The following is a 25,672-nucleotide window of genomic DNA, read 5'->3' as shown; positions in this document are numbered from 1 at the left end:
GATTCATAATTTAATAGTTGATGAAATACAATGTTTTATTCTTTACTAATTGTTTCCTAAGTTGTGGATTGACTCTGTCTAATAGATTTTAAACTCTTTGAGGGCAGGAGGTATGTATTATAATTATTTCTGGGCATATAGTATCTGTTCTATGAATACTGAGATAATTGATTAATATAAAGAATTAATCACTTTTCAGCCTTAAATTAGTTTTAGAAAAATGCCCAATTGCTTCTTTGGGGCACATATTTGCAAGCAGTTTGGAACAATTACGGGGGCAGTGAATCAAAAAGAAATTCTAAAATTAAAAAAAAAAATTCTACTTTGATATAGTCACTAATTTCCAAAACATCATTTCCAGAAAGTCAATATTTTCCTTTTGGTTTTATTAGAGCTCTGAAAATCCCTCATTTTGCATTTTGTAAAATTACAGTAAACATTACCAGTAGTGTGTAAATCTTCTTGTAAGTAAAATCTCATTTCCAGAGAAGTTTTGTTACTAGGTTTTGGACAGATCACTTTTTTATTTGTCTGTGGATTATAGTAGTAACTGGCATTATAGGAATCTTAATACTGGATCACACCTGCATGCCTAATCCCAAAGCAGTGTGTTTTTCATAAGAAACCTCATTTTTCTTTTCTCATATTAGTTTGTATGAAATCTTCTGGTTTACGTTTTTAAGGGGTGATATGTACCATTATATGTACATAAAACATATTTTCAGAGACCTGTTTTCCTATACTTGTACTTATCCCAGCCATTAAACTTAAAATTTAATCTCGTCCATGACTTGCGATGTGGTCTGTTGCCAGCAGTATAAAAATTTCTTACCTCAAGCCAATTTATTTAATATTTAAAACATTTGCACTTTTCTTCCAAGGGCATGTCAAAATGGGTATTTCTGTTTCAGAAACTTGATTAACTTAGTTAATACCCCTCAGAAAAACGAATGGGTAGATATGGAAAGAGATAGAGAATGCTGATGGTTGCCTATAAAGTAGTATGTGTTCTGTTCTTTTCATTTACAAGGAACCCCAATTTTGTTTCTTTCCTCACCCTTTTCTCATATAGCCAAGGACCTCAGGGGAAACCAACCTTTGTGATTCCACTGCCCCACTGAATCAAGTATTGGTACACAAGTGGACATGCAACCCAATTTTAACCAAAAGTATTTAAAGAAGAGGGGAGTTACTGGACAAATCAGAAAGAAGTTTTTTCTCTGTTATGAAAGAGTACTGAAAGGTAGTTTATTTTCTTCTCTTGACTGTGGTAAGTTTTGGTTGTAGAACTTGTATATTCTGAAGCTATCCTGTTCCATCCCACGGACCATATTATATGTGGAATATAGCAGAGCTGAGAGAACGGTAGGGGAGCCCAGCCAGAACCATTGGATTAATACCTCCCTGAAGCCCATCTTATCTCTGAATTTTCAGCAATGCAAGCCAACAATGTCCTTAATATTTAAGCCACTTTGAGTTTTCTATTACATGTGACTGAGAACATGCTAAAAGATACAGAAATATTCTGAATTTATGCACACAAGTGTGTTAATGAAGTCATCGCCATCTAAAATATGTATTAAAAGTTTGGGGTATCTTTGAATGAATCACTTAGAATTAGGATCAAGTTTCTCACATTTACATTTGTTGCTACTGTATTTTAACCCTAAATAGGGGAGATGATAAAATCAAAAGGAGCCAAGGAAAAAACAAAGTATTTATTGTTAACTATGATTAATCAAATATGATCATAATTTAGTTTTGGCATACATTCAAGGGAATGGATCTAACCACAAATAAAAGGAATCCTCTAACCTCTTTGAATCAATGTAAGACTATATAATTTTAAAAAATCTTATAAATTCATGTTGATTAAAGTTTGAAAGCTAAAATGCCCTAGAACATTGATTTCCATCCCTTTTGAATAATGTTAAATATTTTCACAAAGCAATGCCTTCCTACCCCATCTATAATTATAATGCTATTTAAACTATTTGTTGAGCAAGAAAATTCATAATGGAATTCAGTACAGCTTTTTAGTAAAGCTTTAAATTTATTTATTATTAGAGCAAAAACCTAGAGATTAAAAAATGGAGTCACATGGCTAAGCAAGATGTATTATTTATTCATAAGAAATGCTATGTTACATTTGGATTCAAGGGACTTTGCAGTAATTCCAAGAGGTAGAATGTAAATCCCTGGGGGAAAAAGTCTCCATGTGTGTTCAGTTTTTTGTGTGTGATGAAACCTGTATGCGTTTTCATTTTCTTTCCTCTAAGAAACTTTTATACACATATTAACAGTTGCAGAGTGTTAGTGGGAGAAGAGAAATCAACATAAAGTAAAATACTAGTAGCAACGATTAATGTAACACTTATTGTGGCCAAGAATTTTACATTTGTTATCTCATTTAAGTTTCATGAAAGTCTCCATTTACAGAGAAGAAAACTAAGACTGAAACCACCTTGCTCAAGCTCATTGAGCTAGCAAGTGGAGGAATTAGGGATGCAAAACAAGGTCTGCATGCCTCTGGGGTCCATGCCCTTAACTATGATGTCATATCACCTTAGAATACTAAATCAGGCTGGGAGTACTCAGAAGAATTCAGAGCTTCTGAATTTCAGATTGGTCCACACTTGACTCACCTGTCTTTTCAAAGTGAATGTAGCTTCAGAATTAGGGAACTTGAGAGCGTGAACCCCCTGCAAATCAGCAGCAGAGCACAGACGCCTAGATTTTTTTTTTTTTAATTTAATAAAGTTTTATTTTTCCAAATGTTCAGTCGGTTGGACCTATTCATGCATCTTCACCAGCAGCTGGAGCATCTCCGCCCTTGGTATTTCTGGTGTAAATTACTTGAGCTTTGTGCTTTGAAACCAGTTTGATACGTCCTTTACTAAGGAGCTCCTGAAGGGCTGCCCTGGCCAGGGAGCCTCGAATCTTCAGTCTCTCAGAGACCACAGCTGGGATTATAAGTTTATAGTTGGGAACTTCCTTACAGAGTTTGTCATAGGTGGCTTTGTCAAACAAGACTAAGTTATTGAACTTGTCCTGAACTTTGCCTTTGGACCACTTCTTCTTTTTGGCCTTGCCTCTGGATTTGTTCACCGGGTCTTTGTCTTTCTTGGCCGACTTTCCAGCGTCTTTCTTCTTCTTGTAGTCCTTGGGCGGCATTGCCAAGCTCTGAGAGCAGCAGAGTACACCGCAGCCTTGCTAAGATGTCGGACAAAAAAAAGGGGATGCCTAGATTTTTAATCTAACTCTGCCATTTACTGACAATGTAAATGAGATGGTTTGGCTGTGTCCCCACCCAAATAATTCCCATATGTTGTGGGAGGAACCCGGTTGGAGGTAGTTGAATCATGGGGGAAGGTCTTTCCCATGTTGTTCTCGTGATAGTGAGTAAGTCTCACGAGATCTGATGGTTACTGTAAGGGGGAGTTTCCCCGCACAAGCTCTCTTCTCGTCTGCCACCATATGAGAGGTGCCTTTCACCTTCTGCCATGATTGTGAGGCCTCCCCAGCCACGTGGAACTGTAAGTCCAATAAACTCCTTTCTTTTGTAAATTGCCCAGTCTTGAGTATGTCTTTATGAGCAGTGTGAAAACGGACTAATACAGTAACCTTGCATATCTTATTGACCTTCTCCGAGCCCCTATTTCTATTTCATTAGCATTGGAAGAATAAAATATTCACTGTCTATGTAATTGTTTTTGAGGAGTAAGCCAAACTGCATATATTATAAAGTACAAAACGATAGTATACATTATGACTATTTTGTGATTTTCTCAAGTATTCTGCTTTTCCATGGAAATAATGAATTGTAATAATGACGGACATCTATTATTGTTGCTGTTATTATTGCTAATCCTACATAAAGCAACAGGATTAACTATTAATTAGGGAGGGAATAAGAAAAAGGAAAAATGTTCCAGGATTCATGGTCATTTTGGGAAACTTGATAATTTAGTACTGGAATAAGACTTTAGGACTGATCTTGGCAGGATAGCCAAAGGGCTGTGCCACCATGAAACTTAGAAAGCTCCATTTTCGCCAGGCACAGTAGCTCATGCCTGTAATCCCAGCATTTTGGGAGGCCAAAGCGGGCAGATCACCAGGTCAGGAGATTAAGACTATCCTGGCCAACATGGTGAAACCCCATCTCTACTAAAAATACAAAAATTAGCTGGGCATGGTGGCACTTGTCTGTAATCCCAACTACTCGGGAGGCTGAAGCAGGGAGAATCACTTGAACCACGGAATCGGAAGTTACAGTGAGCCGAGTTTGTGCCATTGCCCTCCAGCCTGGCCACAGAGCAAGACTCCATATCAAAAAAAAAAAAAAAAAAAAAAAAAAGAAAAGAAAAGAAGGAAAAGAAAGAACGCTCCATTTTAAGAAAGGGAAACATTCCACTTCAATTTTCTCATTTGTAAGATTTAAGAGTATATTTTAAACAATGTCTTTCATTCTCCCCTCAAAAAAAGGAAATAAATCTTACTAATGCAGAATATGCATTAGACAATTTGATTCTTTTTCTGTACTTGAATGAATAAAGAACCTATTTTTATAACCATAGAATTGCTTGGAATGGAATGGTTATGGAGAAGGTTACATGTAAAACAACTGAAAAAGTAGAAAATAAAATTATTTACAAAGTCAATTAGAAAAATCCATTAATAAAAATATTCCATCAAAGTAATGAGGTGCAGATCTATGGGATTCTTTACCACACTGATGTTCCAAATGCAATGTTAATATCTTTGTTTTTAAGTCCTAGCATTTCACATACGTGTATTTTTCTAGGTTTGATTGCAGTTAAACTGTAGGTCCCAAATACCAGCTATATAGGGACATAGCTTGTTGGATTTTCAGTAACTTGTAGAAAAACAGCATGAAATAATTTTTTTAAAATGTGCCCAGATCTAAGGTACAGAAGTTCTAGGTTCTAGTACATGTTAGCACTATAAAAGTAACTATAACATACCATGTTTATCAATTTAAATATTATCAGCTTAACAGGAAAAACAATATATGCTTGGTTTTCTTCAATTTTACTGTAAAGGTAAAACAGAAGGACTTCATAGTGCTTGGTAAATTTTAAACAACTTATAATTTATACTAATCCCCTTCCCCAAAGTTTCTGCATATATCTTCAATTTTTCATTTTCATAATGTAAATCATTGAAGTTTGAAAAAACAAAAACTCAACTTGTTCTTTTCTGACAGCACTGTGGATGGGATGTGTACTGACAATGAGGTTGCTGAATCAAATGGTTATTTGCTCTCAGTTTTGTTTTCCAGGAACCCATCTACCATACATTACTTGGAAAACCAGTTTTTAAGGCTTTTTAAATGTGCCCTTAATATCGTTTGGTTGTTGCTACTTAGAGGAAACGCTTCAGAGAATCCTTTAAAGTGGATTATAATAATGCTAAACATATTTAAAAAATCATTATTAATTCTAATACTCTTCTGTATGTTTAAGGATGGCCTGCATACTTTAAAAAAGGACCCATAACTGTTTTAAGCGTCAAAATATTTCTATTATTTCTTCAAAACAAAACACAAATTAAATTAGTAAACCTTTTCCCTTTCACCATACTGGCAGGCTAATCATGTGAACTGAAATACGGATAATAAAGCATATCTGGTTCTCATTTCTGAACTCAACACCAGATGTTGTTTTCAAGGTTTGTCTTTTTTTTTTTTTGTTTAACTTTCATGAAACCATTTCAGTCCAAAGGTGATGGGGGAACTCCTTGCAGACCAAAATTTTTAATTTTATATTTTACTATTAAGCCATCCTTATGGTGAACATCTCCAGTGAATGATCCATAATAACAAAAGAGATCTTTTATATATATATATGTGTGTGTGTATATATACGTGTGTGTGTATATATATCTATATATGTATATATAGTCCTTTTAACCTAGAATATGGGATAAAAACACGCTCCCAGTAGAAAGTTCCTTAAGAAGTCCCTCACACTCTGCAGTGGGAGAAGGAGGAACTTGGGAAGAGCTTGGCATCACAGGAGACTTGTGAGACTTCGTTTTTGCAGTTAGTATTTGCTCTGAAAGCTTGTGCTGGGGACAAAAATGAGTCATCTGTTATGGGGAAGCTCAACCATTCATGAAACAAAAAAAACTTACCTTAAAACATCATATCCAAGTTGTTGCTCAAAGGTCTTTCTTAGACTTTTTGTAATTGGAAGAAAATATAATTTCTGACAACTTTTTTCTTTTTTTTGAGACAGAGTCTCACTCTGTTGTCCAGGCTGCAGTGCAGTGGCAAGATCTTGGCTCACTGCAGCCTCCAACTCCCAAGTTCCAGGGATTCTCCTGTCTCAGCCTCCCGAGTAGCTGGGACTACAGGCACCCGCCACCACGTCCAGCTAATGTTTTCTATTTTTAGTAGAGATGGTTTCTGCCATGATGGCCAGGCTGGTCTCAAACTCCTGACCTCAAGTGATCCACCCGACTTGGTCTCCCAGAGTGCTGGGATTACAGGCGTGAGCCACGGTGCCAGGCCTCAATTTCTGACAACTTTAAGGAAGCCATTAGCCCAAACAGAATTATCAAATGTTAAAATACCTGAAATTATATTCCCAAAGCAATGGGACAAACCCATGATGTTACTCTTTGTTTAAAATAAGTTTTATAGGTATGTGCATTTAGCTATTTATTAACATGACATTTAGCGAATCTATCTATCTTATTTTAATATAAAAAAGGGAGTTGAGAGTTGTGAATCGGGCTGTATATAAACTAAAAGAGGATCTACTAACTTATTAATTCAACAACATGTATTGAGGATTTAATGTCTACCAGGCACTCGATAATGAAGATCTACGATGTATACTTAAAACTTAGAATCTATAAAGAGAATCAAGCATGAGAAAACAGCAATAGTATGTCATAAAAACTCTAATAGAGTACTGGACAGCTCTGTGTTCATTCTGCATTCATGTGTATGCATATGTGTATATTTGTACACAGTGTGCATTGGTCACCTAATATATGCTGAGCTTCGGAGATACATATAGTGGTGAAAAGTGAGCACTACAGACACAGACCTTTCCTCTCAGCACTTGCATTTCCAGTTGTCCACTGGGCACCCTCACTCAGATTTCTTCCTGTACATCAGAAACAACTTTGGTAAAATTGAGCTGACTCTTTCTACCCTGAAGTCAGTTTTTTCTCCTGGCATCCTTGCTTCTGTTAATGGCACTCTCATTCCTTCAGTTCCTGAGGCCTCAAGCACCAAATGTCAACTCTTTCTTTTCCTTTGCCTCTTACAATGGTTCTGTTAATTTTACTTTCCAAATACCTTACCATTTTCTTTTTGCTAGTCTCAGTCTCCCCTGTTTTATTATAGTTCCTCAGTACCTTTCACCAGGCATAGTTCAAAGTCTCCTATCTGATTTCACTTGTCTTTTATTTTTTCTCTCTCATTTAAATGGATAAATTGTTAGAATATTCTTCCTAAGAATACTAATCACATCAGGCCCTTGTTCAGCAGCCCTCGATGGCTCCCAAGTCCCTGTCTAATTAAGTAAAATCTCCCTAGCCTTTCATTTATGCCTACCATAATAGCCCCTGACCACACTAACCAATGAATATAAATTATATTTATGTCCAAATTATAATGGTGCTGAGCTACCCCCTGCAGAGAATATCCCTTAAACTTCTGGTTCTGATTATCTAACTTTGTGTGGATTTTTTTTTTTTAAAAGGAAAGCTGTTTTCAACTTGTGTATTGGGTTTTTCTGAAGATTGTTGCATTCCAGTAACAGTGGCACAGGCCTTTTTCTGCCTCTTTGATTATGTACTTTTTAAAATCTATTTTTCATTCTTGATTGTGAGAGCCAAAAGAATGGAACTGACAAGGCAGGGCTCTCCTAGGCAAGTAGAGAAAAGGAAGAAATGGTATAGAAAAGTCATATTCCTCTTGAGTAGATGTGCAGATGGGGAAGATGGCAAACAGTCATGCATTAATAATTTTGGTCCCCATCACACCCATTTGCCAGCTGTAGTCAACACTTGGCATTGTCCAGCTTATTCCTTTCTGGCTTTCACTTGTCAACGCCCAGTGCATGAAAAGCTCACTAAAGACGCCTGACCACTGTTCCATCATGAGAACATCAACACTAGTGCCAAAAACTGGCTCCTAATGCTGACTCCGTACATCACCCTCCAGAGGACTGAGACCAGAGGCTCCTTCCCAAACACACCCTGTTTTCTTGTCTCCATGTCTTCTGTCTTTTGGAAATGACATCTTCCCATTTCTGCTGTCACAGTCCTGTCATTCAAATTCCATATCTCATTCTAGCTACTCTCTGATGCTTTTCCCAATTTCTTTAATAGCAGGATGATCACAGTCTTTGCCTAAGAAGCATCCCTGATTACCTTGAATAACATGCATAATTCAAACTAATTTCCCATGAATCAAAAAGGATGGCAAGTACTTAGTATTTATCAGCTAAAGTGGGACTGCTGCATAGTAACAGCACAAAGAGAATTTATAATTCACTTTATCTTTGTGCTTTGAAAATATATAATTCCCAACAAATTTTAAACATTATTTGAAACCTATTCCAGGTGCATTAAAGGACACCTGGTGGAATACCTGTATTTGTTTGTAACCAACTCAGTATGATCTAACTGGAGAATGTTCAGAATTATAGGCATAAGAAGTAAGTATTTATGATATAAAAATATTCACTAAGAAAGGTTAGTATAAAAATTTTCATTTAGGGCACATAGCAGTGGTATTATTATTCAGCAAATATTTTTCCATATACGAGATGATTGTGCTTAGAATCTCACTGTGTTGTGCTTGGAAAGATCTGGAAAAACCCTATGAAGCTCATACTCCTTTGTGGCTTTTTTCCCTGTGAAGTATTAATAAAACAGCTCCTAAAATTTGAAATTTCTTTCCCTTTCTTCTACTTCTTGCACCTCCCTGCTAAAGCCCTGGGTCCAAGCTGCTCTCCTTGTCACCAATTTTAATAAGTCAGTGAATAAGTAAACAAATAATTATTCCACACAAACTACAGTAGATCAGGATCCTGTAATTTTATTGAAGATATTTGGGAAATGGTGTCTTTCTGTAGAGTTTCACCCCTCTTACCTCCGTGTCTCACTTTCCACTCTTTTCCATACCTTTCTGATATAACCAGGAAATTCTTCCACTTTGTTTTGTAGAACACTATGAAGACAGTATTATTTGCACCTTCAACCAGCCCCAAATGTTCATGAATTTTTTTCTAAAGAATTTCAGTGTTCTCTCTGAAAAGAATTCTGGTGAAAACACTTAAAATTTTTTTTTAATGGTAAGGTAGATTACCAAACAGGACTTAGGTCCCATTGATGGAATTAATATATATATTATGTGTGGTGATGTGAAGACATAATAATTTTTATTTCTGAAGCTTGTAGCAGGAAGATAATATCTCTTGGGCTTGATTGTGTGGTAACTAATCCAGTACCATAAAATGAAGGCTTGGTTTTCACTTTGTAATAAAATGTAATGCTACTGAGGGAGATGAATAATTATTCAGATATCAGATATTTATAGCAGTTATTTTTGAGAATGTGGTCTTTACTCCATTACAATGACTAGGCCAGTCTGTTCATTAAGATGCAGTTAAAACATGATGACAATATATGTTAAGAATTTTCAGAAGAGTAAGCTAATAGGTCAAGGTACATAGTTACCTTCCTAGATTAATATCAAACTTATAGTATTTATCACTAGTTTCCTTAATCAAGCTGTAGTTAAATATTCATATAGGCCTGTTCTACCCTGAAAGGAAAGGCTGAAAGTGTTAGGTGATTGATGTGCCAGAAAATTTCAGTCTCCCATCTATACTACCAACCCCCTGGGGGAAAAGAATGGCTCTAAAATGATATCTAATTGCTGTATAATGGGTGAGGTTTTCTAATTAAATATCAGAATTTGAAAAAAAAATATATTTGTGAGTCTTTTCCTATACAATTCTTCCTTTTGCTTGCTTTATTTAAATATTATGTTTAAACTAAAAAAGAGGCCATGTACGTGTTAAGAAATTTAAATGTTTTGTCTTTGTTTAATGTATATTTTCATTCAAGAATTTACAAAAAAGAACATTAGAGCTTACTACTGGTACCAGAGAAAGAAGACAATGTATTAAACATGAAGACATGAAATAAATAAAACAATGACTGTTTTTTTACTTTGAACAAATAACTCAGTCTTTGCCATGGGGAAGGTAAGTAGCAGACAAAGCTAAGAAAACAGAAAGTGAGCCACATTCTATGAGGAAATCAGGAGAACATGGAGAGCAACCTTCTTTATGTACTGTCTTCAATTCCATTGCATCCATTGAATATTTTCACAGTCTTTGAGTCTCTGATTTTCTGGCAAGAATAAGTGCACAAATGCAAAAAGAACCCATCTGATATAAAGAATAAGAAGCCTTTTGACTGCTTTTGCAGTGATTATTTTTGGAGTGGTTATTGACCCAAATCCTATCTGCCAACTGAGGCTACCCTAGCTGATGTCTTCAAACACCCAATCCTTCTATGGCAGTATTGTACCTGAGGCTTTTTGAGTACCTGTGGGATAGGTCAGGTTGCTGGCATTTATCAAGAAATATTTTTTCGTTTGCACATTTGTTTTGAATTGCAAAAATCTCAGTGTGGGGTGTAGCTCTGAGCTCATGGGCCAACTATAGGTACACATTTATGTTGACATAGGCATAGATGTTTACATGCATATGGATTTGATTTTAATAGTGCTCCATGTCATTTCTTATATTTAGAAGAAATGGAATTCACCTAGAGCAGTTTATTATCTACACGCTGTGCCACATTTGTAAGGCACATTGTAATAATTATAATTATTAATCTGTGTGAGAACAGCAAAGCAAGTTTGTAAGACTATAGGGCACATAGGATTAAGCATCTCAGAGATGCACGTATTTGTTAGGATTGCTTTTGGTTATAACAAAAAACACAATAAGCAATGGCTAAAACCAGTAGGGAGTTTAATTTTCTTATACAACAGTCTGGAAAAAGGCTGGGAGCAAATGTCATCAAGGAAGCCTTATTTTCTTACTCTTCCATCCCCGCTGAGAGGTTTTCCTAATCATGGTCACAAAATTATGCTGCCGAAGTGGCGTTGCATCTGAATTCCTGGCAGGAATCATCAGGAAGGAAAAAAGGAAGATTTCTTCTTTTATGTGAAGGCAAGTCTTCACTAGAATTCAGCCTATGGTTTTGTTGGAGAGAACTGACCACAAGATCACAAGCCCATTCTTGGCTTCAATGGAAGATGCTTTTCAGATCTGAAGACAAAGCAAGCAGGAGGAAAGAGAGTTGTAATAGGTACCGAAGAGGTTAATGTACAGACTATGGCACATCCACAACATGGAAGGCTCTGATTTAGAGTAGTCTGTGGAGATGCACCCATTGTTCTATTGATGCTTTAGGCTAAAATCTCAAGCTGTGCTTTGCTGTGTAACTTCTCTTTTTTCTCTGTAGAAATTTGGGTTTTGTAGCCACTTTTTAATATTTTTTTAACCACAGGCCCTCGTACTTTCCTTTTTCAGCAAAATACATTCAGAGAAACTCAGAACAGAAATGTTATTTGGTTGAAAATCATTTAGCTCCCCCTTTTCATTTAATAGTGGGAAAGGTAAAAGGAGACTTTTTTGGGGGGCAGTGGACACCAATCCATGGAGGACACTTGATATTTTTCCTGCCAGCCATTCATTTGTTCTGTTTTGATTTCTTCTTTCCTGAAATCTAGCTCCATACCCCATTTCTGCAGCAAACTAATCTCACCAAATCTAGGTATCACCCTACTAAGGGCAAAATCTTCCATCTTCCAAGGTGACAGTTAATAAATATGGCAGGATCTCACTCATCGCAAATTTGCCTGACCCTAGGTTTTTCCCTTATTTAAATAACAGTTTTAGATTTCTGGTAAACATTTCTTCACAACTATCCCACTTCTTCATGGGGTCGGGGTGGACCCATTAACTTCAAAATTGAAAATTTCCTTCCTGTCAAGGTAAGAGAAATATTTTGGAGTGGCTGTGCTTTCGGCATATTTCAAGTGATTCTGTAAAGGTCTAAAGATATTCTGAAATAATTATTAAATATATATGTCAATGACTTTTGTTAGAGGACAAGCACAGGTACTTGTCAGTCTAAACTTATCTTTTATAAGGTACAGCATGGAAGAAGCAGAAAATCTGGGGTCAAATAGACCAGTGTTGCACCCCTGGCTTTACTGCTTTGGGTGTTACTGAACCACTGTGTCCTGAAATTTCTTCTATCTTAGAGAATTGATTGAGGATTAAGGATAATGCACATAAAGTTTCTAGCAAAAGGTGCCTGGCACATAGTAGATAGGATCGTTTTTATACGTTCAAAGATTGCATCTCCTAAGCCACATTTAGGAGCAATTGATTAATACCACATTACAGAAAAAAACCAAAAACAATTAGAACTCATGATAAAGAGTTCTGCTGTAGTTTCCCAGCCTGCATTTTTTAATGAGCTACTTTGTAGCTTGTGATCCAACTGCTGTTAGAATTCCTTTCTTAATAGTGTTTTACCTTAGGAAAAACTGGAGAAGTATCTACAACCAGTGCCGCTTTTCCTCCTAGGATACTAGAAAAGTTACATTGTCAACGTTTGCTAACATTTTGAAGATTCTGAAAAGAAAAATGCTAAATATTAATTATGTATAGTTACAAAATAGAATTCTCCTTGATGGAAAAGTTTTAAAAAATGAATTAGAAGGGGGAGGAAATTAACAGCAGAAAGGAAACTTTATATTTTGGCAAGCTCCGAAACATGGAAACATTATTCTTTCTTTCATGGTTTTCCGTGAATTTGAATCTCTTGACAGTTTCTCAATTATAGCTTGTAACTGTGGGCTTCAAAGCAATTCTGCAGTTCAGTTCACCTGTCAGTCAGTCAATAATGTTTATTGAATTCCCATGGAGGGAAGAATACTGCGTGAGGGGCCCATTTTCGTTTTCCACAGCACGAACGCCTTGATCCCGAGAGTCTGTTATTCGGTGAGCCAGACCTGCTAATGGTCTCTCACTTTGAATCATCTGCAACAGTGTTTGCCCCCGGTTCCTCTGAGGCTCGAGCCAACCTCCTCCCATCTCCCACCTGACATTGTGCCTCTTCCTGCCTGTACCAGATGAAAACCCTTTAGGCCGGAAGCTTTCCCAGATTAATACCAGACCCTTAATCTCATACCACCTCCACCTCCTTCCTACTCAGTGCTGCTGCTCAGCTTTCCTTTATAAATATGTGTATTGTTTGGGCTGAACTGAACCAAACTGTAATCTCCCCAAGTCTAAGGCTTAGGCTCAATTATAGAATCATATGGTATCCAAGTTCAAAGGCATTTTTAAGGTTTAGCCCAATCACTGTATTTTGTTAGATTAAAGTAAATCAAAACTAAAACTCAGAAAAGGAAAATTATTTGTCATAGTATCGTGAAAAGTAGTAGCCTTTGGAGTCAGAAAAATAAAACCCAGAGTTAGTTCCTGGCTCAGCAAATTGCTGTTTGGACTGGAACAGGTCATTGAAACTCTCTGTGCCTTATTCTGTTTTAATTTGCAAAATGGGGCTCAGTAATTATTGTACGGTTTCTGACATTTTTAGAAATGAATGTAGCATGCTTGGCAAATTTGAGTTGTTCAATAAATAGTGACAGTTCTTGAGAGTTCCAGGGTCACAGCTGATAAATAGCAGGCCAGGACTGGAACCTGGAACCTTTGAGTGCAAGTTTAGTGTATATTCTTTTCACCTGGCTTAACCAATGCTTGTTTAAACCGTTCTGCAACTCCTAGGACATCCAAAGGAGTACCAGCTCCCTGAGGGCATTCAATAAACATCCCTTAGTGCTGGTTATTTTCCAGACAGATTAGAATTCTTTTGAGACAGGCAGGTAGGAGGGATTTTGTTATTGTTTCTTGCCTTGGGGAAAGATTCCATCAGTAAAGTAGCAATAAAAACGTTCCCTCTATTAAGTGGAAATGATTAACACTCCTTTAGTTAGGTAATAATTTCCCACCCATTTCTGCATCTGGCCTCACACGAACCAAGCCACACAGCTGGGGGACCAGAAACCTAAGGAAACAGCAACAAATTGGTGTGGTGAGTGGATGTGGTTGGAATCTTTCATCTGGTTTGTCTCAACTGGTTGTGGAAGTTATATGGGTTTCGAATAAAGTTAAAAATCCAAGCATAATGTTATGAATATTAAGCCACAGGTATCAAAGCTTGGAGAATCTGATGAAAAATGAACCAATGTAAACCCAAACATAAGGACATTACACACCTCCTTTCCTGAAAGCCAAATTCTGGCAGGAAGAAACACTTAACTTGTTGTAAGAAAGGAAAATGCAGCCTTTCTAATTAATTATCACCTCAGTATTTATTTTTCAATGAGTCAGTGGGCTGGAATGATGAAAGCATATGTGGCTTAGAAACTTAGGCAGGAAGGAGTGAACTGAGACTAAAAGCTGATGCTAAATGTGCCCACATTGGCTGTCCCTGTGGAATCCAAAAAAAAAAAAAAAGAGTTTTCCAAAGCATAAGTACTTACACAGCCTGCTAAATTGGCCCTCCACATATTTGTGGCGATTGCTTGAAAATGGTAGTTCCAGATGGAAAGTGGGGAAGAATAAATCAATATAGAAAATGATACACATTGTTTACTTCCTGTGTAGAGAATCTTAATTATATTGGCATTGATATGCCATGGAGTCTTGTTTTAACTCCCAGAAGTAAAACGTTTTCCATCAGAACAAATATCTGAGACAGAGCATGTAACCTCAGACCAGTGGGTGAAACTGCTAGCAGGTGAGGTTGAGCAGAATGGAGAAGAGTCTATTGTAAGTTACAGAATGACAGGTGAAAACTTTTTTTTTTCTTACTTGGTAGCTGTTCTTTGCTCATCTTTAAAGAGTCTAGTCCTATGGAATCTTTTAGATTGAATAAACCAACAGGTTTTTTTTGATTTGGTGTTTTAACAAAGAGGTGATGGAACTCTCAAAACTCACTAGGGACACCGTTTGGAAGTTGTTTTGTCATAGACCAGTTTTCAAAAGCTTCTATGTGGCTATAAAACTGTGGTTTCTCAGAGCCTTAACAAAATCTGAAGTTGTTTTTGAAATTTAGAGAAGGAAGATTCAAACTAAAATTTTTAGCTGTCAGATTTAATTGTAATGTTTATACTTCATAGTACAAGATGTATTCATATATAAAAGAACATTTTAAAATATATTTGCTTTACAAAAGCAGCCAATACCTGAGACCCTGGAAAGTTTAATCTTATTCCAAAAATCATGTCCTGTCACAACAATACAAAATTTGAAAAATGCACCAGATCATTGTTACAAATATTACAAATCAACAAAATCAATGATTCTAACAGTTTAATCTAGTAGAAGAGAAACTGGACTATGTTTATTAGCTATATAAATTTGCTAAATCTGAGTTTGGTTTTAAAATAAGGGTAATAACATACCTAACAAGGCAACAATATATAAATTATATATTTGAAGTATATAATAATTGGCACTCAATAAATGATAGTTAATCCAAAGAAACAAAATAAAATATATTTGCTTTAATTGCAAATACCTGTGAACAAACCATCACCTGGATGACTCAAAGCTATTATAGTTCAGCAGTGTAAATATTCATTAAAAAAAAAAAGTTAGGTCATTAAAAAGCCTCTAGTTAAAAAAACATTATGCTGAACCAGCTAATGAATAATCTCGAATCATTCAAAGTAATACATAATAGCAGATTTGAACTTCAAATTTTAGTTAAGAGCAAGGAGTCAATTGAGAGAAGAGCTACTTATGGATTCTTGAGAGGAAAAGGGCCTCGGAGAAATATGACATGCATAACAGCAGTCCCTTGATAACTGTCTTTTCCTTGCCTGTCATGAAACAGCAAGAATGCAGGCAGGGAATTCTCTTTGGAAAAGTAAGTTTTAAGAATTTTTGATTTCTTGGGTTGAACAGGCAGCAGCAACAGGTAAAGTGCTTGCCAAAGCAATTAAAATACATGGATAACTAAAGGCTGTTGGTGGCTGAATCAATATCTTTCATCCTAAACATGGCGGTAATAAAGTGACAACAAACTGCCGAACCCTGGATAGAGTTGACATCCAATTTTTTTAAAAAAAATAGAAAAATGGATACAGTGCAAGTAGAAAATGATTTTTATTTAGACCAGGTTGTGAATATCTAAATGGAAATGATCTGTATTAGATAAATAATAATCATTGTCGTTAAGGCACTACTGCAAGTACACTAGAAAATGGAGAACTGTGTAAGGACTGGAATAGTCCAACTACTCTAACAAATTAGCTAAGAAGTTCTGGACTTAAACTGGAGGGTGCTTATATGGCTTTCTATTATATATGATTTTAAACAGCATTTAAACTGTGCTTTTAAAATGGATTAGCATGTCTAGGTGTTCATTTCAAGGTGATGAACTGAGAACAGGTTTTAGTCTCCTACTTTGTATCATTCAGGGACCATCAAGAAAACAAATCATTCTGTCTTTTTAATAAAAGGAATTTAATAGAGCACATTGGTTACCACATGATGAAAATGCAAAGAAGGAAAACAGGAGAAAGAAAAATAAAACACATAAAACAGCAGAGAGCCACTATTTCTACACTCTGGTGATAGAACTCAGGAGGTAGAGTTGTCCAGCTATGGTCCCGGCCCTGGCCTGGGACCCTAAAAGGAGGCAGTGAGCGCGTGCTGATGTCACAGAGGAAACAAAGCCGTGCTCAAAATGCCACAAGAAGCAGAGAGGAGCGAGGGAAATAATCTGGCTTTTCCCCTTCTCAAATCTTGTAATCTTTGCAAGTGTCTGTTATTTGCAAACTGGCCCAGAAGTAGACAGGGAACCCAGAAACTGAAGTTCCCTGAAATATGAAGCAGAGAGGTGATAAAAGATCAAATTGACAGTCAATCCTTCTTTATGTCTAAAAATACACATACAACGTGCCTACATATGTCACTGCTCTTGAAAATAAGACATCAAACTCAGAAGACCAAAATTTGTGATGAATTCATGAACACTGGAAAGCAGACAGGATGAAACTGAACAGAGAAATTGTAGGTCAGAATGTGTGAAAGGAAGCACTAATGGTGGGCCACAGACAGAGGCAGTGGAAGCCCAGCATAGCTGGGGCCTAGGCATTGGATAGGATCATTATTTGGAGTTCATTAGTAAGGAGCAGAAATACACACTGTGCACTGTTCATGTTTCTACGTTGGACCACAAAACCTAGGCAGGAAGTCTGCCACCAATTAGGAACAATGAAAAGGGGTACCCTGGATGAAGAGAAAGGGCAGTGTTCCTGATGGTTGATATTGCTTAGATGAAGGGGGAACATCCACGATCATGAAAACAGTGACTGCTCAGTGACATATCTTGCCCCTCCCCCTTTCTCACTAAAAACAGCATGGCATGGAAGCTACAGAAGCAGCTCCTACTTTCTCCCAAATAAACTACACAAATGGATGCTTCCAGCAATCTAATAAGGACTCTCAGTGCTAAAGATGAATGCACAGTCCAAAACTGTAATATATTTAAGGAATGCCTACAGCATAAATGGAGGCAGTATACACAATATCAAAGTAAACAAAGTTAGCAGAGCAACCAGAATATAATTTAAAATATATAAAATTAAGATTATAAATAAAGAAGGATATTGTGTTCATGAAATCAGTATGGGTAGTTATGAAACGACAAGGACAGATAAATCCAAATGTATCATTATTCATACTGAATATCAAAGAAGGAGAGTGGAAAAGTTTAGCTTCAAGTTTTATCCATTTTTTTCCCCAATAAATACTGTATTGTTAAAAGTAAAAACTTTCAGTTTAAATATTGGCTTTTTAAAATAACACAAACTAGAAGCAAGTACCATAACAGGAAATTCAACTCCTACATTTTTGGTACAAGAAATGATAATATGAAGCCTATTAAAATTAAATCCTCCCTCCTAGATACACAACAACAATCGAATATCACCCTTATGAAAAATCACTTTTTAAAAGCATGGTTTGCCTTGAATGCTTTGCTTCTCAGTGACCTCTCAGAGAAGTGTGTGTGGGAGGTGGAGGAAGGTGAGGGTGTGCATCAAAGTCAGATCTGTAGATGAAGGGCTCCATCCTGCCATCAGTTTTATGCAAAGCTCCTCCCTAAGACATCATGCGAACTCGAGCTCAGCAGGATGAATAGCTCTCAGGAAAGCCTTAGATGTTGTTGTTTATAAGACCCACAGAGATGTCTTGCTAGAATCATTAATACGGGTTTTCCCTTTTCCTAATATCCTGGAGGTTGATCTCCCTCTTTTACTCACTTTCAACCTGGCAGGCACCACTGTAACTTCAATTACTACAGTAGAACTTACTGTACACCATCAATTTTAAAATGCATGTTTTTTTATCAACTTTAAATCACAAAGCATCTTAGAATTAATGGCATGTCAGCTTAACCACCAACGTTCTTTTTTTCTTAGTGGTACATAAATAATGGTTCATCTTACAATTAATGGCATCTTAGAGGCAATGAAATTTGGAATTTGTTTACATAATTATTTTTACCAAGGAAGAAGATGTGACTATCTTGATAACTATTCCAGTTATCCATTGTCCACTGAATGAGTATATTTGGTTATGATTGTATGATGGAATTTTCTTTTTTAACAGTAAAATGTTTCCAGATGCATATTTCATAAAATGCTAGAGTGCTGTGCTTCTTGACTAAACCAACTAGCAGAATTACCAGAGGACTTTTTAAACAGTACACCTACCTAAGCTCTCCCTCCAAGGTTCTGATTTGGGATGCAGTTGAAAATCTGCACTTTAAAAAAGCTTCAGGACTGATTCTGATGATCAGAGAGCTTTTAATAAAACCATGCTACAAATGAGGAGAACAAAAGAAGAATGTCTGTCTGCTCTATAGGAAGCATATGAAAAAATATTTTAGTATTTAATTATCACTGTCTTAAAGCAGGTAAAGAAAATCTACCAAAAATTTTGTTATTTTATATCTAAAGTTTCTGTTGTTTCATAAAAGCAAACACATTGCATCTGCAACATAGTTTCCAAGCATCAAGTCAACTTTATGACCCAAAATTATTTAAAAATTAATTTTCAGTGAGCATCAAAATTTAAATAGAATTTTATCCACAGAAAAATTATATTAATTTGCATTGAGAGTTGAAAATCAATTCAGTTCAATTTAGTGCTCCTTTTAAGCTGCCTCCATGGTTTATGGCACACTGATTGTACCAGACATTATGAGTTGGACTCGTTTCCTGAAATACAAGGTGTTATTTATTTAATTTTGGTAGGCTTCATTGAACACGAGGAGGCATGATTTAATGGAAAGAGCCAGGAATCACAGGACACCTCCCTTTAACTGTGTGACCTTAGGCAGGTCACATAACTTCTTTTGGCCCCAATTTTCCCATCTGTAAAATAATTAAGTAGGATTAGATGACCCCTAAGTTTCCTTCCAGCATTAGCATTATATGGTTTTTGTGGGCTGAGGAGACAAAGACATATTATATATACCGCTTATTGGCAGGAACTAATTAATTTGCAATGTGACGTTAAGAGACAGCTTTGCTACTGGTGACCTTGAACTGTGATAGCTCAGTGCGCTGATAAATTAGTTTCAGGAAAAGATTTTCAAGTAAATTGAACTTCAAGAAAGAAAAGATTAGGAAATTAGAGAAATTAATTTGAATGAGTTTTTAAAAGTTACTCCTAGGACAGAATTAAACATAGAAGGTATCTTTCAAAAGAAGAAATGTGAAAGAAATTTCTTGATCAAGTGAAAGAGAAAAAATTTTAAATTTAGATATAAAAGTGAGAGTGCATATCAGTTCATCATACTGTTCTAAGCCAGAGAGAGGACTTTTTTGCCTTCCACCATGGCATAGATGCCTGAATCTCAGTCTGGACCCGCCTGAGCCAATCACTGAAGTCAGATGATCTTTATATCCTGATTGACTTCAATCTAAATTACTGCTCCTCCCTCAATCAGCAGAGATTAGATTAACAGATAGATTAACATCAGTCAGAGTCCATACCTGGAGGCAGAAGTGGGATGAATTCCATTCAAACCACATGCCTCCTACACAGTGGGAGAAGGCTGATATTCCCAAAGGTAAACTTGGATGTTCTTCATATGGCGGAAGACATGAATGGATGAGTGGATACTTAACTGGCCACTAACACATATTTCCAAGTTGAACATGTATTTTTACTTAAACCTTGAAGAAAAATAAGAACTTTACAATCCCAAGATTTTGTCTTGAGGTATAGATCAACAAAAGACACAGAAGTTAAAAATATTAACCAAAAGTAAAGGAAAGATGGTGTAAATAAGCTTAATCTAACATGTACGACAACATTAACAGAGAGGTTAAGCATTCCAATCAGAACACCCAGGCTGAAATCTCAGTTCATTATATGTGACCCCTGTTCTCTTATCTATGTTGAACTCACAGTAATAGTATTTGCACCACAGGAGTTTTATTTTGTGAGAATTACATGAAAAAATATATGCAAAATATTTCTCAAAGTTGGCTGTAGATGTTTCTTACATGTTAGCAGTAGCAAGCTACTGATGGAACTGGTAAGACAGGAAAGGTGGTTATTCTGAAAGAGCTCCCAGTGAAGGTAAGAAAAGAAATTTTCAATAGCAATTATGTCAGTGAAAAATAAAAAAACTCAACGCCACAAAACTACATTTAAACAATTATTTTGCCTAAAATCAGAGAACAGATAGTTCCTTGCAAAATGACTTGAGGTTTCATGCCTGGAATATAATGCTTTGTTTAGGGCATACATACAGTTCAGAAAAAGATATTGGCTAATTGTACATAGGTCAGTAAAGAACAACTGAGCAGAAAACTAAAGGATTGAGTTATGAGGAAAGATTAAAAGAAAAATGAAACACTTAATTGTCAGGGAAAACTTTTTTTTTTTTTGAGACGGAGTCTCGCTCTGTCGCCCAGACTGGAGTGGAGCGCAGTGGCACGATCTCTGCTCATTGCAAACTCCGCCCTCCTGGGTTCATTCCACTCTCCTGCCTCAGCCTCCCAAGTAGCTGGGACTACAGGCGTCCACCACCACACCCAGCTAATTTTTGTGTTTTTAGTAGAGACGGGGTTTCACCGTGTTAGCCAGGATGATCTCGATCTCCTGATGTCGCGATCTGCTTGCCTCGGCCTCCCAAAGTGCTGGGATTACAGGCGTGAGCCAGTGCACCGGCCTGTCAGGGAAAACTTTCTGAGAGCTACTAATCTCTCTAAGAAAGTGGTAGAAATTTTAATATTTTGGGACCTTAAAAATAAAATTAGATCTCTAATTCACCTAGAACCAGTCAGCCATAAAATAGGCAGATAATACATGTGTGTTGGATAAATGAAGTTCTATGAATTCTTGTGTATTAACTAATTTGCAATTGTGGATTATCTGCCAGAGTCTGTTTCAGGAGCTTGGAACATATTAGTGAACAAAAGAGAAAAAGCTGCTGCTTTCCTGAAGTTTATATATTTTATTAGCTTTCTAAGTAAATAATTGTGTAATTTCAGAGTTCTCTTCTCTTGGAAACACAGATTGTTTGTAAGAATCTCAATTTCCTATAGGCTAGATATTCAAGCTTTTTCTTTTAGATGTAATCCCCCGAGTTTAAGTAAATAAATACAAATTATATAAAGTATCACTGAAATGGAGCTAAAAGTCGGTCAGTTGTCAAGACTTAAATATCCACATTTTGAATTTTAAAACACCTTAATATTTCATTTTAAAATTCTTACAGATTCATTATATCCTTGACATTCATTATTGGTACATTGAAATGTAATATAATTTCATTCTTGGTAGATTCAGTTGTAGTAGATCTATGCTCCAGGTTTCATCTCCCATATAGAACCTTTTTCAAAGTACGTGCACACTATGCATCTCCTACATGGGTGTATAGAATAAAGCCTAACATAATGTCATGAGGTTGAAAACATTATTTCTCCAACATCTGTGACACAATTCCTCAGTAAGAAAACTGTATTTGTTAGGAAAATATATCTTGATAATTTTACTTGGAAGTAAAAACTTCATTCCAAGGGATATAAGTAAGAATTGCTTGTTATTCCAGAGAGGTCAGAGCAAAGGAAGAAGAGCATGAATAGGGTGGGTCTAGTCAAACGGCAGCATGAGATGTGACCTCTTCCCACGATCCTGTGAAACTTTAGGAAGGTTTGAGAATGTGTGAAATTGTTGGTTTGAATTGATCTTTTGCAGAAATCCGCTAAGAAGCAGAATTTTGGAGATTAGCAGAGGCTGAAACAAGGCATCATATATAGGCACAGGGAGAAGAGGCAGTGTGTTGTCAAAAATTAGTGGAAAGCTTGGAACTTCCCGGTCACGAAAATGAGGAGTGTGTGCCACATGTACCTAAATCTTGTGTTGGGAGCATGTAGGTGAGGCCAGGGAAATGTGTTGATTGGTTAATGGCTGCAGGTGGAGGTAGGAAGGCATCCAGCTGACAACTGGGTTATGATAAATACAAACAGAACTAGCAATACATCCCTTCTCCACTGCTTGGCAAATCTGTCCCTCAGTAATTCAGCCAACTGCACCCGAAGGTCTTTAGGCTAAGCATTTTGTGTTGGTGTTTGAAATGTGGTGATAGATATACCCTGACCCTTTCCAACTTTCTTGGGGCTTGATAATAGCTGCTGACATTTATTGAGCATTTACTATATGTCAAGTGTGTTAACACTGTAAAAGCAATAGCCTTTTAAATCTTTACATCAACCTGTGAGGTAAGTACTGCTTTTATTTCCATTTTAAAGATGAGGACCTGAGACTTATAAATGTTAACTAGCTTTGCCAAGACCACACAACTAGAAAGTGGTGAAACAGATACATATATATTTTTTGAAGTAGGGATTTGAACTCTGGCAGACAACTACAAAATATGCATTCTTAGACGCCACATTTATGACTTACATATCCTGTGAATGCCCGAAGTTTTGTATTAAAAGATAGAGAGCTAGGCATGTTTAGGAATAATTTCAGTTTCCAGATCAGAGAAAATCTCGTTCTAAAGAGCAGTTTCTAATCCATAGCTCACAGGTTCCTAGGGTATCGTATAATTTTTTCAAAGTTGACATATATCCATACATGCTCTAAGTACTTTCTGTAAATAATATGAGTGGTCACATAAATCTTAGTCATCAGACACCAAGCACCCAACAGACCAGGCTGACAGGAAATCCCATCATAGTCACTACCAGGTTTCTTTCCCCACGTTTGTGTGAAGGTCCTCGGGCTTCGTACAGCACCACAGCGTGAGGAGGCCCCTGTGTTTCCCATTGGTCACCACCACAAGGCTCAGCCTGTGGCCATTTCCTATCCAGTTGCTCTCTGGCTCCTGGGCTTATAGGATGCCTGTGGTCTCAGGATCTATCAGAATGTGATCTTCAAGCAAACTTCTGCTTTAATCCCTCTAAAAATTGTTAAGACTAGGTGAATTGAATATTTTTGTCTTTATTGGCTCAGTAACTGTTCTTTATTTTGGCAAAGCACTCAATTTCCTTTGGGAATATACCCTCTTCCTACCTTCCCTTTGCGTATAAGGGAACAATTTTTCTTGTAATAGACCCATGACCTAGTCCTGGCCAATAAGGGCATTTCATTCCTTAGACCCTGACTAAGAGATGGAGAGGAGACTCAAGCTAGGCCGGTAAGACCCAGTCCAGGAATGATGGGGACATTGGGATAGAGGCTGTCTCTGTTGGGGTCAATAGGCCTAGAGCTGCTGGGAGCCAGGGAGAGAGGCCTCAGGAGAAAGAAACCAGCCCAGAGGGAAGCAGAGCAGAGAGATGGGAAGAGACAGATAACAACATTTGAGCTTTGGTTCTAGTCATGCTTGGACTTTCCAGGGGAGCCAATAAGTAAGCTTTTGTGGTGATTTTATTTTGCATTGCAATGCAGTATCCTCACTGAAGAATCTTCACTGCTACATTGAGCTCCATGCTTGAATAAAGTCAAGGGAAAAATTTTAAAAGTAATCAAAATATACATTCTATCTCAAAACATTTCTCTTCCACATACATCTTAAACATACGGTAGAAGATTGTTTACTCAGATTATACAGAAATAACCTGTTCCAAATTAATAATATTTCCAGAGTTTAAATAGGTTAATTCAAAAAGGGCATAACAATAAAAATAATGATTTATTTATCAAATTTTCTGGTTGTTTTCTTATGGGTTTTCTTTCTCTTATACAAATTAAGAAATGAGATGCATAAAAATATACATTTTAACCATTGCAGCTTAAATCTTTAAAACATTTGTTATTTGCCAAAATATACAAACAGCAAAACTGACGTGTGTTTCAATTGTTTGAGACATATCACCCTAATATGTTGTCTTTGTTGTATGTCTTATACCAAATTGCCCTCCAATTATTACAGTGATTTTTTTAAATGGATGGTCATAAAGAAAAATGGGAAGTCTCCATTTTTGATGCTTTCATTGTTTAGACTCCCAGATAAATGACCTATATTTCCAAACTTATGTGGGTGCTGTTCTCATCTATCAAAATAAAACATTTATTTCAAAGACATAGTGAATTTATAATAGCTCACTAACATTATGTATTTCCTTAATCAACAGTTATTACATAGAGTTCTCCTGATGTTTTTTATTTCTGGTAGAAAGGGCTCTTAGTTTTGAGGAACTGGAAACCACTAATAGAAGGGATTTGGTGCCTTGCACCATAAACCAAAGAGATTCCTAATACCCACAGGGTTCACCCACCACTAAGTCCTTAGCAGTGCTCAAAGCTATGCCTTTGGAGGCACAAGTTGTCTCTTGTAAATTAAAGCCTTTTGTTCAAGAATTTCACTTCTTTTTCTGAATTCCCTTTCAATGTCAAACCTTCAGAACAAAACAAATAACAACAACCGAAAAAAATTTCACTTCCTGTCAGGGAAAATCAACTAACTTCTGTGAACTCATTTAACGTTCAGCATTCCAGGTGACCGCATGAAAGTTGACACATTTACTAGACCAAACAAATAAAATTAATAAAAAAGAAAACCAAAATAAATCCACCCATCTATTCATAGGCTGCCATCACCCATTTCTTTCCAATTTTCCCACTTAGTGTTTATTCCCTTGCATTCTGGTTGCATATGTATGAATGTGAGTGGGCTTCCTGGCCGTGGGCATCGCACACCATAGTGTCAGAGAAATCCCTATGGAAAGAAGCTAGCATTCCGCAGTTGATATTTCAGGATGGGCACGGTCAGCAGTAAGTGGGTCAAAACCTGTACCAAATGCTTATTTTGACTTGGCTGGAATCAGAAGCATAGCTGAGAGGCTTGAAGGTGGTGCCCAAAAGGAGTCCAGTGACTCCCACAGGTACCTAGATCCTAACAGGTCCTAAAAAGAAGCCACTATTTTCTTTTCCAAACCAGTTCCTTCTGCCTTCTCTCTTGCGTTAACGACAATGTCACCTAAGCAGTTCCCTAAGCTAAAAAACTAGGGGTCATCTTTATCTATTCTGTTTTCCTAATAGTCCACATC

General features: G+C 36.7%; 1 pseudogene; it reads right to left on the bottom strand.

The window, feature by feature from the left end:
* Nucleotides 1-2,735: 2,735 nt before the first annotated feature.
* On the bottom strand, nucleotides 2,736-6,406 carry LOC102119498 (small ribosomal subunit protein eS25 pseudogene; annotated as a pseudogene).
* Nucleotides 6,407-25,672: the final 19,266 nt, after the last annotated feature.

This window comes from Macaca fascicularis, chromosome 6 (assembly GCF_037993035.2).
Source record: "Macaca fascicularis isolate 582-1 chromosome 6, T2T-MFA8v1.1".
Classification (NCBI taxonomy): Eukaryota; Metazoa; Chordata; class Mammalia; order Primates; family Cercopithecidae; genus Macaca; species Macaca fascicularis.
The sequence above is the reverse complement of the archived record's forward strand: the minus strand, read 5'-3'. Positions and strand labels throughout refer to the sequence as shown.